The sequence below is a fragment of the Suricata suricatta genome, chromosome 10 (assembly GCF_006229205.1).
Source record: "Suricata suricatta isolate VVHF042 chromosome 10, meerkat_22Aug2017_6uvM2_HiC, whole genome shotgun sequence".
Classification (NCBI taxonomy): domain Eukaryota; kingdom Metazoa; phylum Chordata; class Mammalia; order Carnivora; family Herpestidae; genus Suricata; species Suricata suricatta.
Genome location: NC_043709.1, coordinates 107,843,524 through 107,863,882, shown reverse-complemented (window position 1 = coordinate 107,863,882; position 20,359 = coordinate 107,843,524). Strand labels below are relative to the sequence as shown.

The window sequence follows — 20,359 nt, the reverse complement described above, 5'->3', positions numbered from 1 at the left end:
CTATCTACAGCTGCCTCAGGGCATCTTTCAGAGCACAAAATAGCCTCTCCCCTCTCCCTCCCAGAGCAGCTCAGTTGTTTTTTTCTTAAATTGATGCAAGGGTGTGGATAATCTTTAAAAGCCAATATATCATTTGGTTTAGCTTTAGAAATATCTGATCATGCTGATTTGGCAAAGAGGAAAACAGTATTTTCTAGCAGGAAAAGTTCATCTCCGCAGTAACTAGTTTGAGCAAGTCAGCAACTAGCTGGACACACAGACGGAAGGGGAGTCTCAGGCGGACTGTGAGGCTGACACTGAGGCTGACCCTTGAGGCCAGAGCCTGACTTTGGCCTTTGGGCAAACTCACAGGCAAACAGCTGCTTTTTTCCTGTTGCCGAGAAAATGTAGAACAAGTCCTAAATCATGAGACACTTTTTCTTTTATTTCTTTCCTCCAGTGTTTGCTCAGTCATTCTTGTATGTTTTAAATTGTTTTGAAGTCCTCCAGTGGGAAGCACGAAAGTGAAAATCAATTCCCAGACAGTCCCGTAGACTAGAGTTGGGTTCTCACGAGTTGCAAGAACCCTAGCCCACAGGGCAAATGTAATTTACAGCGAATGTCAAAGATATTAGTGAAGTTTACATTAACTAGGATATTGTTAATTGGAGCCCTCTTGTGTAGTTTGCTATTCTGAATGCCTGTCTTTCTGAATAGACCAAGTGGAGGTAGGGATACGGTATCATTTACATGTAGGCCGCGAATGAACAGAGAAAATACGCTACAAGTAGCAAAAAAAAAGGTGCTCTACTATTTAGCACTTTGGACAAGATGAGATTCTTATAAGAATCACTGAAAAATTTAACTTCCATTTGGAACCTCATAGTGGCATTACCGTTAGGATTGGAATGGGTTTTGGAAATCGTCTGGCTTAGCAATTGGCTCTGTAGCATAGTATGGGACCTTTCTGGGGAGCCTTAGCCCTCTCCTGGCCCCAGCCACACCCCAGGACCAGAATCCCCAGGTGGGACCCAGGCGGGGGGATCTTGTGAGAACTCCCCTGGAGCGATGTGTCAGGGGCAGCCTGGGGTGGCGGCTCCCTGACCCTCCACATCTGACGAAGGAGCCCACACAGGTTGGCCACGGTGGCATCAGCAGCAAAGGCAAGACTGTGAGAACTCAGTTTCCTTTTTTGAAGACCAGAAACATTTATGTGGTAAAGTCTGTCACAAGGTGGTATATTTAAATAAACATTATTAGTGAATATGTGATTTGAAAATTATCAGTCCCAGAACTTAAGGAGGGGGGAAGGATCCCACTCAAACTCCTGGAGTGGAATTATGATAAAAACTTAGCCAAACAAGCTCCCAGTGAACCAGGGAAAGGAGGAGACGAGACCATGAAAGGTCATCCTAACTAATGTCCCTCTGTTGCACCGCATAGCCCCCTCCCACGGCTCCATGCTGGGGGGGTCCCTTTTGTAGCAGATCAGAGCTAGCAGGACCGACTGACCCACATTACATTGATACGTATTCTGATTAATTGCCAGTTCGTTTCTAACATGCAGATGGTGAGCAATGCACTTGTAGAAATCAGATATAACCACAGGACACAGGCACTCCCTGGTGTCTGCACTGTTCTTTTCTCTGAAACCCTCTTTCCTGGCTCCATTTCTCTCTGCCATTAATCTACATGACTCATGTACTAACTTGAAAGCTTTATATTTTGTTGTGGTTTTCATCCTCTGTGTCACAGAAACATGTTACTACAATTACACAAGATTGTCATCCAAGGAAAATAGCTAGCAATACCAGTGTAAATAAGTTTCCAAAGACAGGAGAAAAAAAATCCCCCCTAGAGTTTTATTTCTTCAGTTTGTTTTCCAAAATACCACATGCCATGTTTTAATCAAAAACCAATGCACACATTAGATTTACCGAAGCCCAGATATGGGCCCAAAAATGATTATGAAGATCAGAACACGCTCTTGTCACCTATGAAAAAGATGCTTCTTAGAGCTGCATTCTAATGTATTTCTCTAAAAGAGGAAATGGGTTTAGGCCAGTCAGCTGTACACCTTCACCAAAACACCTAGCCACTTCGGGCGCCCATTTGAGAGGGGTTATGCAATGTCCAATGTCCTACTAAATAATGCAAGTCTTGCCCTCAGCCCATTTCAGGATTGAACCGTCTGTGGCTTTCAGCTCTGATACCATCATAGGCAACTAATGGCAGGCCTTGGATCAGACTTAATGCAAAGAGCTGCCCAAAGATCTAAGACCTGGGCTCTTTCAGACAGACAGGAGTTCAAACCGCAGCACTGGCGTTTTCCAGCTCAGTGGCTCTGAGGCCAATTATGCCCCATCCAAGATGGAGGCTAGAAGGTTGTTCTAAGGATGGAGGACACGCCTGTCTATGAAACATCTTCGGGCTCCAGCACTGCCTGCTGCTCCCCATCCTACTCGCTTGCCTCCTCCCTTCCCTCTCCACACGCTCTCCAGTCTGGCACTCCTTCCCGGCACACATACACACCATCCTCACCTGTCCAGTCTGTGCTCTTGGATCCTTATCCAATTTTACTCTCTTAATGATTTCTCTTTTTACCAGCTTACCGCCTGCCAGGATCACTATCAATTCCACTTCTTCCAAATCAGCCAGTGTTTTGGGGTCTACGTGAGAGATCTGCAGAACACAGGGCCCTGGATTACTAGATTCTGTTTCGATCTTTTCACTTTTAACCATGTATGGAGCCATTAACAATCCTACACACCGGTCCCTGGCAACACAGTTTTGATTTTGGTGCAAGAAATCACAGACAAGGACATGTCGGGATGTTGCTCCAAGCACCCCCCGCCGTGGTACCACCTCCAGCACCACTGCCTGCCTGCCTGCCTCTCACTCACTGCTCGGGGCGGGCAGCCTCCTGGGTCCAGGCTCCGTACGCAAGAAAGTCCACACTCTTCCACGAAGGGGCTAGGGCTGCTTACGTGCTCACCACCACAATGATTTTTGGAAGAAAGAACACACAAATGTCTCCGTTTCGAATACAGTATAAATGTGTGGAGGGTCCTACCTTCTAAGCAAACACCTGCAAATCGTGGGAACTTGAGAGCTACAGTTTTCATGGTTTTGTAATATAACGTTTAAAGATAAAAACCGTCGGGTCTGAAAGATGACTACATCTCATGTTAATAGAAAGAGAGGAGAAATACCAACAAATTCTCTAAAATCTGTGCATTTCCATTAAGATGATGAGGAAGGACAGGGCACTTGGGTGGCTCAGTGGGGTAAGCTTCTGACTCTTGATTTCGGCTCAGGTCATGATCTCATGGCTTTGGGGAGATCAAGCCCCACATGGGGCTCTGTGCTGCTTGGAATTCTCTCTCTCCCTCTCTTGGTGCCCTTCCCCAACTAGTGCTGTCTCTGTCTCTCTCAAAATAAATAAATAAACTTTAAAAAATTACAAAAAAAAAAAGATAATGAGGAGGGGCTTCTTTAAGGGCCTGATTACTGGATGCTCAGAATCCCTTCTTTCCCCTCCTTGGAGGTGCCTTTTCTTCAGTTAAATGAGCACATGTGGTCACCGGGGCATAACTGTTGCCATGAAAAGCAGTTAGTCCCTGTGAAGAAGTAACCCCGTGACGGAGCCCCACAAACCCACCCTTCTCTCTCATGACCCAATACACAACAGTGGAAATGCAGAGAACCCTTGCTTTCTTCCTTATAAAGAAGAAAATAAGGGGTGCCCGGGTGGCTCAATCAGTTGGGCATGTAATGTCGGCTCAGGTCAACTTCAGCTCAGGTCATGATCTCACAGTTTGTGAGTTCAAGCCCCACATTGGGCTTTTTGCCATCAGCACAGAGCCTGCCTCTGCTCCTCTGTCACCCCCTCTCTCTCTGCCCCTCCCCCACTGGTTCTCACTCTCTAAATAAATAAATAAGTAAATTTTAAAAAAAGAAGAAGAAAAGTGGGGAGGAGAGAAGTTAGTACTTTTGTTCTCGAAAGACTAAACATAGCAATAGTTGTCTTGAACAGACAAGTTCTGCTGCACACAGTGTGAAGCCGGCAGGTGCGGAGGGGCAGCTTTTAAAACAAAAATGAAAAAAGCATCCAGCAAGCAAATGCTTGAAGTCTCAAACACAAGTAAAACGGCTCTGGCTCCAGGCTAAAAACTCTCCTGAGAATCAGGATATAATTTATGGCCAGACAGTTCATCTGATTTCTTCACCTGCAGTTTTGAAACATACCTGGTATTCATATTTAAGAGAGCAGCTGGCTGGACCAGGAAGGTGACGAAATGTCAGAGGAATGGCCAAAGGGGGCCTTCCCCCTCACAACCCTCGCAAGGTCTTACTTAATCCAACTACCCATCTAGGGCTGGTCAGACCGCATTCTGAACAAAACGTATATTGAAAAGCACATTTAATGGGCACCTGAGGCATATGTTTTCAAATGACCTAACTGTTATTTTTGGATTTTTACTCGATTCGTATAAAATTATACTGCTAATAGATGTGATACATAAAACCAGAACTTGATCTGCAAAGGTGACTCTATGTCCTGAGCCCACAGCATGGTCTTTGAAAACCCAACTTACGTTTGTAATGTCTCGATTCATGTGATTCCAATGAAGCTACAAAGTAGGAGAAGGTTTACAGGGAAACATTCCAGCCCTCTCCCTCATTTCCTGGTGCATGATTAGTTTCTTGTCAGTCCTTACAGACCTTCTTTAGGCAAGGAAAATACGAGCAAAAGCCTCTCTTGCCTTTTGTCCACAAACAGAGTACCCTGAGCAATGCTTTTTGGAGATCTGTCCCTACAGGTGCACAGACGACATCTTCCCACATTCCCTCATCTTGTCACAGCTGCGCAGTAGTCTACCATTTACCTACGGAGCCCCCTGCTGATGGGCATCGAAGTTTCCAGTCTGCCATTTGTCACAAAGCGACACTGCATAACCTCTGATGTAAGTAAACTGCCCTGCACGCACACGGTCCCATTTTCATTCCCATCAGCAACAGTTCTTGGTTCCCCAGCTCATGACCGATTTCTAGATTTTCGCTCTACTGAGGCTTCCTGGTCACAGTACATTTTTATTTCTTTTACTCTGAATACAGTTGAGCACCTTTTCACATGGTTTAGACCCATTTAAATGTCCTTACTCCCATTTTGTGTGTTGTCAATTTAGACGCTTTACCAATTTTCCTACTTTTTTTTGTTCTGTTCTGTGTTTTTAGTTTTTTTTTTTCAGGGTTTCTGGAAGTTTCCATATTAATATGTTAACCACATATCTGTGATAGGAGCCACAGGTAGTTTTCCTAGTTTTTCTTTTTCTCTTTGGTGGTTTTTTTTTCCTCCAGTGAGAAACTGGTGGCATTTTAAAAATACGGTTAATTTTTATCAATCTTTTATTTTGCCTTCTGCACTATAAATCAGTAGGGAAGCGCTACCAAAACTACAGCTATGAAGAAATGTTTCCTGTTTAATTCTAGTACTTAATTTTGTTTATTTTGAAAAACAAATGTAAGCCCACATAAAGTAGAAACAGGGCTACAATGAGCATGAGGTACGCCTTTCTGTCTTTTACAACATCTGTGAGGCCTCCGTGAACTCCCTCTGGCTCCTCAGCTCCTGTGCCTGTGACACACTCATCAAATTGTGAATGTGCGTGTGTGCACGCACCTCTGAGCTTCAGGGCTGCCCGAGGCTCTCCGGTGCTCATGGCACTGCTTGCTTCCAAGTTCCCAAGTTACATTGGTGTGTCTTCCGTGCACACCGCACCTACTTCATTCTGCTCTTTCAACATGTGACATCTTGCTTGACGCTTACTGGGGGTTCTCCCCTGCTTGTGGCCCTGCAGTTTACATGCTAATGTATTAACCACGTGTCTGTGATAGTGCATGATACTTTTAACAATACTCACAAAGTGCCTAAGAGGACAGTTGCTTTCTCCTTCCTCAGTTCAGTGTCTACACTGATGGCAATCTCTACAATTCAACAGTCTTACCCAAACCCCTCTTCATGTACTTCTTGGTTTCCTTTTGCTCGGCACGAAGAAAGCTTGTTCACTACCTTGAGAACATTGCTCCTTCACATTTTTTTAATGTCTAAAAGCACTCGAAAGCCCCTCTTTTTAAAAGATGTAACTGTTTCAAACACAGCTCTGGCTCACCTCAGGGCCCGCGGCCGGGGACAACTGCCAGTAGGGTCAAGTGGTTCCTCATCTCCAAATGCTCCCAAGCCAGGACAGGATGTGATAAGGCTCTCTTTTTAGCTCTGGCAGGCATGTCCCTATGACATATGATGGTTCAAATGCCACCCCCCTTGCTTCAGATAAAAATTACTTGACATTTGACACATATTCGGATATTCTGGAGGGGAATGGGGAACAAGCCGATGCCAAAGGCAGAGAAGTTCTTGAATTCAAGAGGTGCCCAAAAGGCCAGGTTGACTACTGTTAGATGTGGCTGCAGAGCAGACGTGTGCCCAGCTCCGAGGTATCCTGCAAATGAGGGACAGAAGCATCCTGGAGGTAGAGCAACGACTCGGAGAGCTTCTGATCTCAAATAGTCAGAGTTTAGAGTGAGTCCTTCAAGGTGACTGAAGCTGGCTGGTTCCCGGGGCCCCCTCCACTTGGGGCCTCGAAATTCAAGACTGTATATGGATATTGTAAAAAAACAACGGGGGGCCCATGCCGGCAACAAGGGTGGAGGAATCTATCATTCCACACGTTTAGCTCGAGGGGATAGCAAACAACATGGGGGAGGAGGGAGGCTCTGGAATAGGGTGAAATCTGTCAGCAAACATTGCCTCTTCTAATAGGAATATTCTATCTGCCTGAGGGGACTGCCAGATGTTGGCAGGACTCACCTACTCAGCTACCTCACAAACTATCAGCTCTCAGTCCTTCTTCCCATTACAAGTCAGAAGAGAATTTGTTTGGACTCGGGAGTCATGTGGGTGCCAACAGGGTGCTGAGGTCATTTGAGCAAAGGTCCTGGGAAGCTGGAGAAACACGGGCAGTTACAACTGACCACAGGTTCCTAATGGCCAACAGAAATTTAATCCCCTCGTTCGAGTTATTCTCACGGAAACCTGCTGAGAGTGTCCCGTTGTCCTTTTATCCCGCTCCTTGCTTCTCGTGTGATAGAGATGACATCAGGTAACGGAATGACTGAACATTCCTCACATCACGTGTGATGCAGCAGCGGGATTAGACGTGATCTCCACTCTGAGCTGGGCTGACTTATACTTGAATCGCTTACAAACTGACACTTGATCACCCTACCGTGAGAACGCAGGGTTTAGGGACAGTGCTGTCCTCCCCATGTGCCCTGCCCATGCACGCTGCAGGTGAACAAACAGTTTATATTTCAAAGACACAGCTCTGGAGCTTTGGAACTGGTAAAAGTAAGAGGATGTCTGGGCACCTGCATGGCTCAGTCGGTTGTGTCTCCCTCTCTCTCTGCCCCTCCCCCACTTGTGCGCGCGCTCTCTCTCTCTCTCTCTCTCTCAAAAATAAAATAAACATTAAGAAAAATTAAAAGACACAAAAAACTTAGCAAAGGAAAATTCCATTTTCAAAACATCCTTAGATCCTTGTAAGTATGTTTTTCCTACTCACATATGTCCTGACTGTGCAGCTAATTAGAACAATGTCCACGAAGCCCTGCTGCAGGCGGGTCCATCCACGTGCCACATGGATGGGCAGGCATTGGACCAAGATGCTCCAGAGGCAGGGACAGGGGGCCAGTGCCAGCGCCACCCATGATTCTGTGCATCAGAATCACTGGGGGAGGATTAGAACCCCCACCCTCTAAGTCTGGGATGGGGCCCAACGAGAGCTTTATCAAGCACCTCTGCTGATCATTCAGTCTTAGAAAACAATGACCTTGATGCATTATGATCTATTTCAAGGTGATGATGACATGATTCTAGTTGAAATATCATATTTCAATTAATCCAGAATTTCTTCTAGATGCATAAATATGCAGATATCCATCTATAATTTGACATTTGAACCCAAAGAATATTTTCTTCTTTTATGTTTCTTTAAGAAAACCACCTAAGGGTGCTAAATTCCAGATAATTTTCTTACATATGAGTTCTCAAAACCTACCCACAAAAGCAAGAGTTCTCCCTTTCCCTTGTGGGATGTATAAGATTTATGATGAAGGCCTTCTTGGTATGAACCAGCTACAGAATGCAGGTGAAATGTGATGTACTGGCTTTGAAATGGTCACTCAGGCATCAGGAATAGTCATTATCATTAGTAATATTTAAACATTTTTTAAGGTTTTTTTTGATAGTGAGTGAGAATAAGTAGGGGAGAGGCAGAGAGCAAGGGAGAGAGAATCCCAAGGAGGTCCCACACTATCAGCATGGAGCCCAATGTGAGGCTCAAACTCACAGACCATGAGACCATGACCCGAGCTGAAACCAAGAGCTGGACACTTAACTGACTGAGGCACCCAGGCGCCCCTCTCATTACAAAAATATATATGTTTAATTTTTAATTAAATGATAGGAAATCATTTCCCTAGATTTCAAAGAAATCACTAGCTGAATCATCCACTTTTAACAACAAAGTTACAAAAAGACACTGCATAAAATTTTAGTTAAAAAAATCCTTACCGCTTAAGGCTAAAACTGAAACCTATCTTAGCTCCAATGACGGGTAATAATAACCTCCAAATAAATACCACCATCCAGCAAATGCTGCTTTCAGCGTTTTACATGTATCACCTCATTTAATCCTCAAAACAACTCTATGTGCCAGGTACTATTATCAGTCCCATTTTACAGATCAGGAAACTGAGTCAGAAGCTGAGTTGCCTGCCCATGCTAACTAATAAAGTAACTAAATGTGTTGGAATTTGTACCCATTGAATCCAGCTTCAAGGGCCACAGAGAGAGCCCGAAGTCAGGCATCAGGTTTGAACTTTCAGATAAGCAAATCACTTGACAAATGGCAAAAGATAGCATCTATTTAAGAAACAGAGCAATTTTTAAATTGCCATTATTAAAATGATCATACCATAATGATCCTACCTCATTTGCTTTACATTTAAAATTAAACAATTTTCTCGACATTTGCCACCTTGTTTTTAAACCTTTTAAAAACACCCTAATTCTCTCAGTTACTTAAAGAAAGACTCACCAGCATATTAGTTAGCATATTGTCCCCAGCAATACACAAAGCAAATTCAACACAGAACTGGAATGATGACAGATTTTATTCCAATTTTATTGGCAGTACCTTCTGTGCTTAATTACTCATTTCGTTAAAAGCTAAACACTGGTTGCTCCTCACTTATTACCTGCAGTATAAAAATGGAACTGTTTAGAACAAAACGTTTAATTACTTTCCTTCCGGAGAAGGCTTGAATGAATCAGAAGTGTTACAAGGCAATTTTCGCCAAGGAGCGTGGCAGATGAGGACATCAAGTAGGCGTTCAGCTCTGAGCTTTTGGCTGATTCCTGTGTGTGTCTGTGTGGGTGCGTGCATGTGCCTACGTGTGCTTGCTCCATTCATTAATATCTTCATTGTACACCTATTTATAGTACACTTGCTATGCACCAATTACTGGGGCAGTAATGGTTAGAGGTCCTAAATATCAGACATGCCAATATAAATATCAATACACAAACATTTTCTAAATCCCATTTAGATACGCTTCAAAACGTTTGCCACTTGAAGATAGCCAATGTTCAGAATAATGACGAGTTCACCACTCCGAATTCCTCCCATTAATTTCAGCGACTTTAAACTGAAGTTGAGTCTTTTCCTACAGAGTTTACAAGAACTCACATAATACCCCGTCTAAATAATATACTTCTAAAGAAGACCAAGTCCAGTTTTTAAATACTTACCAATTCACGGTTCTTTCAACATATAACTAGATGGCTTATGAAACCATCAATATTTGAGGAAATTGTATTTCTAGCTTTAGGACAAACATGTAAACCTGCTATATACCACTGTAGCTTGGGAAATTAGGACATACATATAGAGATCTAAATATAGATATGTGCAACTTGTTCCAAAATCAAATAAAATCTATAATAAAATGATATATACAAGACAGACTCCAATAAATAAAACCTCACACTGAAAATCTGTTCATTTGACACTAGGATTTACTGTACTGCATCCATATTTTCTACGTAAAGCACACGGTGCATCACATATTTGTCTTAACAACAACAGGTTTTAAGTTTCAAACAATACGTTACTTCTTTTGTCCAATCCTAATATGAGAGTGCCAGAGTGCAGCCAGAGTGCACTCAAGAAAAGCTGTTCTGCCTGGGCCCAGGGCCACACAGAGCCAGCGCTGGGTGGCTCTAGAATATTCTCATGTGCCCAAGTTTTCCACAGGTAGGTCTGTGTGTGTGTGTGTGTGTGTGTGTGTGTGTGTGGTTCTTCATGCGGCCATCTTGCTACTTAAATCTAAGTCAACTAGAAAACCAGCAAATTCACATTAAGAAATTCTGTCCACTAAACTGAAAAGCTTCACAAAGTGTGTGAAAGGACACCACTTTTGGAGAGAGTCTTTGGAGGGATCCTTCTAGGTGATCATGACATGAGGTTTCCATATGCCCCCTAAGGTACAGCCTACTTATTGCTGGTAGTTCCATAGTTCAAAGAAGGATTAGACTCTTCTCCAGTTCGTTTTTGCGTGGCTCTCCTTGGACATGGGGGTTAGATTTAGAAGACAGATGTCTCCATGAGTATTTCACAGTATGGCCGAGATGCTGAAGTTTTCAAGTCCTAAAACACAGTCAAGGTCATGGGCCATTCAGAACAGAACTGCTAATCGGGGGATAGGACTGCTTCTGAGGGTCTCACACGCAGACGGGAAAGGATTGTTCTCACGGGAGCCTGGTGCATCCCGTTTTCTTCAGGGTGGGAGAATGTTAAATAAATCTGATTTTATACAAAAGTCTAGAATCAGCCCAAATCCCAACAGCTGCACATAGTTCAGATTGAGAATCCAGACCTCCACACATGATTCTTAGGGAGGGAAAGAGATTTATGGCAGAGTTTGTCAAATCCGAGTTTTACTTTATGTCCATAATGCTGTGGAACAGAAAACACTGGTTTGCTTCTGACTGCAACAGGCTGTTTGTAGCTCCCTAACAAAACAAGACCCCGCCGCAGAGAGGAGGCATGGCCTCTGGGGCCTCAGGCAGAATTTTTCTGGATTTGTGGCTGCACAAAGCAGAAGTCAAAGCACGGTCAGACCCAAGCTTCCTCTGCTGTGCTCCTCACACAGACCCACGCGCCTCCCTCAGCTCTGCTCACATAGACCCACACGCCTCCCTCAGCTGTGCTCCTCACACAGACCCACACGCCTCCCTCAGCTCTGCTCACACAGACCCACACTCCTCCCTTAGCTGTGCTCCTCACACAGACCCACACTCCTCCCTTAGCTCTGCTCCTCAGACCCACGATGCCTGGCACAGTCTAGAGCCTCTCAACCACTGACAAAACCCATTCTACTCATGTGTGACTGTCTGGATACAATGGTCATGATGGACCAGGGAGAATCACTGGGTCTTTTCATAGTCAGTAGGTCTCCCTCATACCCTATGCTACCCTCTGTCTCACAGGGCACAGCTGTGGCCTTTTGCCAGCCATAACTTAATGCAGAGCCCTGGTTTGGTCACCAAGCCCTGAAGCCTCAAGAGGCACGTGGCAGGGGATTTGTGCTACAAGTGTCAACTCGAGATCCAGGTGGCTCTGCCGTCACCTAAATAGCCCAGAATGACAACAATCAAGTATCCCGGTGGAAAGATAAACCAAAGAGGTCATGGCTTCCAGAATCTAAACAGAAATGTTAAGATTAATGATCCTCAGAGGACTGACAGAAGACATGAAGCCCAAAAACAGTTTTTCCTCAGGCATCCAATGTTTAAGTCCTTTTCTATACTTCCTTTGCTCAAGAATACACATTTAAGGAGATTTTCAATACCGGAGAAGAAATGTGTTCATAAGGATGGTGAGTCACAGTCAAAGCCTATGTGAGAAAAACAAAGGATTCTATATAATTTGTTGGGCTGTCAAACTTTAAGGACCCTTCTGCCAAAATGATTTTGGTCAGTGAAAGCTAAAACTAACCAGACGTATGACAAATGTTTACAACCAGGGTCAAGAGTGTTTACTCGTCAGCAGTTAGCTTTTAAAACACAAGAGCTTTGACCAAAGATGAACTGAATGCAGCCGAAGCCAGTACTTAAGGCTCCTGGGAAGAGCCGAGAACTCCCGGCGACTGCTGAGAAAGCCCACCGATTCACAGGACTTGGGAAGGGAGGCCGAGCTGGGGGTCATCTCGTCGCGGGGCAGGATCTATTTTTAAAGGCCAGCACATACACACATAGACTACGGTATGGTTTCCCTTAGAAAGCCAGAATGGCCAAATAATTACCACATTTCTAATTTTACATGTGAGTTAACACCACCAAAGCAGAAACCGAGCCTTGGTTTTCATTTTTGCTCCACTAAAATTAAACTCCAGCATCCGGTACTCCCTTTCTCCTCATTAGTGCCACACGATGTATTGAAAAAGTGGGAAAAAAAGAAGTACATATTTTTTGGCTGTTATTCACACATATCCACACATAGGCGTATAATATACATGTAAGCAGTGATGGCGTGAAGGAAAGATTACCAGTTTGGTCTAACAAGACACGTATCTCTTTCCACAAAATATAATGATGCCTAAAAATCAGGTTCCATGCTATAGAATACAATAGTTTTTAAGAGATCATTTGTAGTACTAATCACACTACAAAAGTGTCAGAACTGTATAAAGGGAGATTTTTATGTTTACATACATATAGACACACACACACATAGTTTAAAAACTGCACACATTAAAATCAGTAAAACTTACAGATACTCATGGCCATGTTGCTTATGTCCTGACTTAGCTGAAGATAAAAGAGAAGTAGCAAGAGAAAAGAAAATATGAGAATTCAGAAAAAAAAAAAACCAGGAAGTGAAAAGATGAAAAGAAGAAAGGAAAGAAGAGGAGAGAAAGAAAGAAGAAGGGGAAGAAAGGAAAGGGAAGGAACGGGGACAGAAAGAAGAGGGGACAGAAAAGAGGAAGAAGCAGAGGTGGCTGACTCGCTTATATTGTCCCTGAACACTCACCCACCCCTCTGACAAGCCAAAGAAGGTCAGTTGGTAACGAGGAGCCTCAACTCGGGCTGGTTATTTTGAAAACATCTATTCAGCTCAACAGCTGAGCTGAATAGTTTTTGATATATGGTCATCTAATTTAATTAACCACGTTCATTCACCCACACTCGATGCAAGGGGGGCGATGAGGCACTGTCCCTGCCTCTTCTTTGGTGTATTTAGCAATGGATCGCTCCCTCCTTGTCAGACACAAGTCAGTCCTGATGCACCTGTAGAGTGAAACATCGCTCCGGTCTATTCTGATTTCAGCGGGGAAGCAGTGCTGTGGAGCATCATCTGACTGCTTGTGCTCCTCTGCGGGAAGACACCAGGCTTTCTCCGAGCTTGCTCAGACCAGCCAAAGGCTGTGGGAGCCCAAAGGTGCCCCGAGGACTTTCCCAGCGAAGGCAGTAAGCTCCCTGAGGCCGGGAGGCTCAGAAGGTTGGCGAGGAGAGGCATTCCACACTGAGGGGAACGGGCGTTTGGAAGCAGAGGGCAAAGGCCCATGGAGCCCAGGAACAGGGGTGTGTCACTGTGGTCTGAGCCCGGGGTGCAGAGCAATTCGCCAGATCTCCAAAGGACCCCCCCCTCAACTGCCGGGACTGTGGGCTCACAAGCAAGGGCGAGGAGGACCACAGCCCTGGACGGCAGCTGGCCCCTTCTTGACCCTAACATCCTGAGCCCTGTGCTTCCTGCAGGGCCCCAAAATTCCTCTTCTCTTCTGTTATGGGTTCATTTTAATAATAAGGTTCTAAGGAAAAGCTATACACACACACACACACACACACAGTCTCCCACAGGCCCCAGAGTTCTGGGAGCACAAGCACCCTGAGATGGGAGAACGCCTCGGTGCTCAGTGACTTGTGCTGGCTGACCGAGCTCCCCCCATTCTTCCCACCACGCTGCCCAACTCTGTCGTCTCCGCTCTTGGAGGTTCACCAGCTACAGGCATTGCCGGAAACACGCAGTACCGTTGGTTGCCACGGTAGGTACACAAAACTAACTAGGATAGATGAATGAGTATTCTGGAGTTGGGAAGGAGAGGCTGTCCCTTGAGCCCCACCCCAGAAAATTCTCCTCATCACACACACCGCGGCCCTGGTTCCCAAGGACAGCTTTAGTTTGTGCCCACAAGTATAAAACTAAAAGGTAAAAGCAAAAACAAGCAAGAAAATTCAGGTAAACTCATTTCTCACAAAACCTCATTACTTTAAGCCAAAACACAAATGTAGGAAAAAACAATAAAGTATCCAAAGGACACCCTGGCAACACATCGAATGACACCTCGCCAGAGGACTTTGCCGCCGCATTCATGGCACTCCTGTCCCCACCGACCATCACGCAGGCGCTGCCCATGACATCACACGGGAGGACCCAACTCTAAGGTTACTAGTGATGGGGAGACGTAAAGCTACACAATTCAGAATGTGGGAATGAACACGAAATGTGTCCGGGGCCACAAAGAACCTACGGAGCCATACTGTGTGTGCACGTGCTTTACACTGGGGGTGTGTTGTGTGTTTGTGGATGGATGGGAGGAACGGTGAATCCACAGGAAAGTCTCCTTGGATACGGTAAGTCTCCACTTGCTTTTTTTTTTTTTAACATTTATTCATTTTTGAGACAGAGAGACAGAGCATGAGTGGGGGAGGGGCAGAGAGAGAGGAAGACACAGAATCCGAAGCAGGCTCCAGGCTCAGCTGACAGCACAGAGCCCGAAGTGCGGCTTGAACTCACAGACTGCGAGATCATGACCTGAGTCGAAGTTGGATGCTTAACTGACTGAGCCACTCAGGTGCCCCTCCACTCGCTTTTGAAAAGCACAGAATTCTCTGTCTTCCGTCTGCCATCCAAGCATCACACACCACGTGGCTATGTCAACAGGTGATACACTGAGCCCCCTGCTCGAGTCTGTAGATGCACAGGGTGTAAACTCACTTGCTCTAGATCTACAATGTACAACACACGGGGCTATTGGAGCTTAGGCAAATTAAAAGTGAGCTAAAAGTTCAATTCCTCAATTTCCCTTGCCATATTTTCAAGTGCTCAACAGCCACCTGTGGCCAGAGCATACCCTACAGAACAGGCCCATCCAGAGAGCCCGGCCATCAACACAGGAGGTGGCACTGGACGGCGATGACCCTGACTCACGGGCCGCCTGACCCTGCTTCAGCGGGGGGATGCTGAACCATCACATCCCCAGGGGTACGCCTCCACGTGCGGGTCACCCAGAGACCTCCAGGGACCTCGTAGATCCTCATTTCAACTGACTTTAGTTTTTCATGGGAGTCACAGCCCGGCTACTTTAGTAAAAAATGGAAGACATGGGGCACCTGAGTGGCTCAGTCAGTTGAGAGTCCAACTCTTGATTTTGGCTCATGTCATAATCCCAGGGTCGTGGAATCGAACCCCACATCAGGCTCTGTGCTACACATGGAGCCTGCTCAAGACCCTCTCTCTCTCTCTATCGCGCTCTCTCTCTCTCTGTGTCATTCCTCCCTGCTCATGCTCTCTAAAATAAAAAAAAAAAATGAACTTAAAAACAAAGGAAAACAAAGGATCTTTACCTCCATTAAATGAGCTTTTAAAAAGGAACATTTTTCATAGAGTTCTTGGGAGATACTAGAGCCTTCTAAAGCCTGCTCATGAATCTATTTAAAAACATACGCTCGATAAGACACCGGTTGTGGTGAATGCCTGAAAGCCAATTTCTCTGCAATAACAAGTTTGGCTTCACACTGCCCTGTGTTGTCTACCTGTTAGTCTTTCTTATTATTTTTTTTATAACTTGAGCTCATTAATTACAGAATTCATCATCGGCCTCACGTTAGCCAGAGACATGCTATGAATAAAAATTAGTTCAGAAAACTCTCTCCATTAAAATACCAAGGTAATTTGTTCTCAGATCTTAGCATATCCATTTACCATGTGATTAGCATTTTTATCTGGAGCTACTGAATAAATTGTAATTTATTTTTAATGAAATAATTACCTTATGAAGGACAAAGGTTGAAATGTTTACAGCCCTATGAACAAAGAATGCCCTTTACAACTTGTGCAAAATTCAATGTAAAAATTTAACAACATTAGGGGCGCCTGAGTGGCTCAGTCAGTTAAGCATCCGATTTCAACTCAGATCATGATCTCATGGATTGTGAGTTCGAGCCCCACATTAGGCTCTGTGCTGACAGCTCAGAGCCTGGAGTCTGCTTTGGATTCTGTGCCTCCCTCTCTCTCTGCCCCTCCCCCACTTGCTTGGACTCTCTCTCTCAAAAATAAACATAAAAAAGTTTTAAAAATTCTTTAAAAAATTTAATAAAATCAAATTGAAAAATACTAAATACATCGTAGGCAGGAAGGCAGCTAATGTATTATTTAGTATAAAATCCGTTTTCCCCAGTAATAAAGGTGACCAGATAAATACTCTAAAAAAGAAAAAAACGTTCAGAAAGATAGACTATGAATTCCCAAATTTCTGTCCTAAGACAGCCTCTCTTATAGCAATACAGGACAGCTCAACTGATTGACTAAGGTCTTCTTAAACGCACTTCAAAGTCTTCAGGTAAAACCACCGTTATTTTCAAATTTTTGCTAAGTTTCATAAAAATTTCAAGACAGACAAAGTCTGAAAGTAAGAAAGAAGTCAAGATGACTCAGTGATTTATTTCTGGGGCATCTTGGTTGAACGATATCAATGTCAACCTTCACCTTGGCAATGAATCAACATTTTATAGAGAGTTCTTTGTGGCAGTAAAGGGAAGATAAATTAAAAAATTAAGGGAGGGGTGCCCAGCCAGCTCAATGGGTGGAATGTGCGACTCTTGATCTTGGGATTGTGAATTTGAGCCCTTTGTTGGGTGTAGGGAATGCTGAAAAATAAAATCTTTAAAAAAAAATTGAGGGAGATGGGTATCTGACATGTACTTGCCTAAATCAAACTTTTTTTCAAAAAAAAAAGCTTATGATCTTTATCAGTATAAATATAGGGAAAGACAGAGTTTCAGAAAATAGCCAACAATAGACAGATGTAGCAATAGAACTTCGTTAAATAGCAAATATAATTTCAGAAAATAGCAAACATTAATATGGACCTTCTTTGGGTTAGGAACTATGGCAGTATTTTAAATCCTGTCATTTAAGCACTTCAAAGAGATAAAAGGCTAAAGAAGAAGAAAATCATTCAGGGTACTTGAGTACGAGTCCATGAGTCCATTAGAATTCAAGCTCCATAAGGGAAGGGATTTTGTTTATCACTGTTCTTTCCCCAAAAGCAACACCAGACCTGGACACACAATCGGTGCTTAGAAAATAACTGTTAATAAAGAATGAACATCTGGCAGTGAGCTAATAAACATAAACAGGCTGAAAAAAAAAAAAGCCAAGTACACCCTACTCCTGTTTTAAACAGGAAAATTCTGTCTCAGGCATCCCTCCTGGGGTTTGCTAGGACCACTCTGGGGTTTCACAAAGTGCAAAAGAATAATAATTTAGGCTACAGGAAATAAAATTTAAGTATTTAAATGAACACAAAAGAAACAACGCGAAAACCAAAAATAAAGGATTAAAGACAAAGATCAGTGACCAAGCCAACTGAGGAGGAAGAAAAGGCTACGTCAAGCTAGTACAGTGAGAACACACTTTAAAATATGTATGTATTCTTGCTTAAGACATTTCTAACTTGGTCTTGTTTTGCTGCCTTAAGCCACACCTTTCAGATGCAGGGTTTCCTTTCCAGGGGAGACCAGACTATTTTCAAGCTTTGAAGTCTTTGAATTATAGAATCCCAATAGGTAGAGCAGACCTTAGAAATTCTCCATTCCAATGTTCATTTTAATGAATGAGGCTCAGAGAGGGTAAGAACTTACCCAAGGTCACACAGCTGGTCATTAAGACCAGGGCTGCTCCTGCTTACTCTGCCATTGGCGCAAGCACTCCTCAGGATCAAACATCCTTAATTTTCACATGAAGTTTTCTTCCTCCCCTAAGAGCAAGGAAGGCAGTTCTCCAGAGCTCTTGGAGTTGGGCTGAGGTGGGTGGGGCACAAAGCTTCTTTGCTATCATTGCTTTCACATAATTTTCCTCCCCTTTGCGCCCCACTCCACCTTCTTGCTGAAATTCTTTCGAAATATTTAAAAACTGTTAGATGTCTGCAAGCTCCTTGAAGCCTCCAGAGAGAAAATCTGATACAAATCCAACTAAATAAATTCCATCTCAGATGGGAGGGTCCCGCGTTGGGGTAGAAGGCATCGCATGAAACTTACTCATCCTCTACAACCTCATCCCAACAATATTCACTGGATCACAGAACTTTAAAATATTCAACACTTTCAATCAAAAATGCATGAAATAATAAAGCCAAATGATTATGTGTGTCTGGCTAAAATGAACATCTGGTGGAAATTAAGACCATGAACGTAATTTGGAGAGCCATCTACCTCTGAATAGCATGCCTGAGTTTATTTTTCTACCCTGGCTCAAGCCTACAGAGCCATTAGCTGTGCAAGGTACCAGAAGTGATACTTGCAAACAAACAATAACGTTACAAAGTCATTTGTCTTTCCATTTCATAATAGCAACTGTTAAGGCCATGAAGTAATTGCACAATAAACAAATGTCCCTGTGCCTAGAAATCTGAAATCCCAGCTTAAATTAAAATGTTTTTCTAAGGAAATCTATACAAAACAGTACTAAAATTTTCAAAGGTTACTTTAACTTTCATTGCCCACTTAGTAATTCAACATATTTTAAGGAACTGAAAATTAACTGCTTTCCTATTTCAGTTATGGCTGGCCTGGCTTGTTTCGCTGAATGTGTAATATGTGTGCAAGTGCATATGTATATTTAAATTTTTGGTTAAATGGGGTAAAGTTAAGTGGTGTTTATATTTCACTTCATTTTTTAAATGTTTGAGAGAGAGTGCAAGCAATTAGGGGAGAGGGAGAGAGAATCCCAAGCAGACTCCACACTGTCAGCCCAGAGCTGCATGTGGTGGGGCTAGATCCCATGAACCGTGAGATCACGACTGGAGCCGAAAACAAGGGCTGGATGCCTAGCCAACTGAGCCACCTAGGTACTGTGTTTGTGGAAGTATGAAAAGCTAAGGGCTTAAAGTATTTAAAATATTTGATTTCTCAAAAAATCTAAAAATACCAATTGAATTTTCTGCTCAATGACACTACATGTCTGAGCCTAAGTTATTCATCAGCTTTCCATACTCAGAACATAATTGAAAATCCAGAAACATGAAGCCTCTGATTAACCAATCTAGTTTGCACATTATAGCTCCATGACTTATAAGAGCCCTTTGCATCTTCACTCAGAAACTTTCTTTCTTTACACATAGTTTTATCAATACTACATAGGATACAGATGCTAACATATGTATCATATGCTTCACCATATAGAGAGCAATAGAAGAATTTTTACCCTAATCCTAAGAAGGTAAGCTGCAGCAGTGAGGAGACGGAGCATGATTTAGAAAACAAAGGTGTTAGGAGAGCTCAGGAACACAGTGGTCAGGGGCACATGGGCGGTGCCTCGGTTCGTTAGGTGTCTGACTTCGGCTCGGGTCATAAACTCTTGCAGCTTGTGAGTTCAAGCCCCACAGGTCAGGATTTCATGATCAGCTGGTTCGAGCCCCACATCGGGCTTTGTGCTGACAGCTCAGAGCCTGGAGTCCTCTCTCTCTGCCCCTCTCCTGGTTGCGCTCACTCTCTCTGTCTCTCTCAAGAAAAAAAAAAAGAACACAGCGGTCAGTGTAGACCCAACGCAGGATTCTCATAAAGGGGTGCTCAGTGGTAAAGCAATTGGGAGATCACATGGGTCAGGAAGGGAGAAAGCAGCTCTAGGGAGCTGTGGGTGCCGAGGAGCAAAGGGGTGGTGAAAGAAATAGCTGATCGCTTGAGGTCAAGGGGATCTTTATTTAGGATCGAGGAAACTTGAGTATGTTTTCAACGTGAGGAGGAGGAGCCAGGAGGAAGGCAGACCTTGGAAGAGAAAAGGGGGGGACAACTGTGTTAAGAGTGGGAAGGGATGGCAAGAAAGGCCCAGAGAAACACTCTCATGGAAGATCACCCCTACCGCGGGCGCCCTCAGCTCTCCGTCCAACCGGATTGCTTTCATCTCAGTGGTTCCAGAAGGAGGCAGTGTAGTTTTTTTCTTTTAATGTTTGTTTATTTTTGAAACAGAGAGAGACA

At 43.8% G+C, this 20,359-nt stretch overlaps 1 long non-coding RNA gene across 1 annotated transcript in view; it reads right to left on the bottom strand.

Moving 5' to 3' along the window:
- Positions 1–10,368: 10,368 nt before the first annotated feature.
- LOC115305647 overlaps positions 10,369–20,359 on the bottom strand; it is a 99,530-nt gene continuing 89,539 nt past the window's right edge. The window contains exon 5 of the long non-coding RNA XR_003914912.1: positions 10,369–10,751. This is a non-coding gene — a long non-coding RNA (uncharacterized LOC115305647). The remainder of the gene's footprint in view (positions 10,752–20,359) is intronic.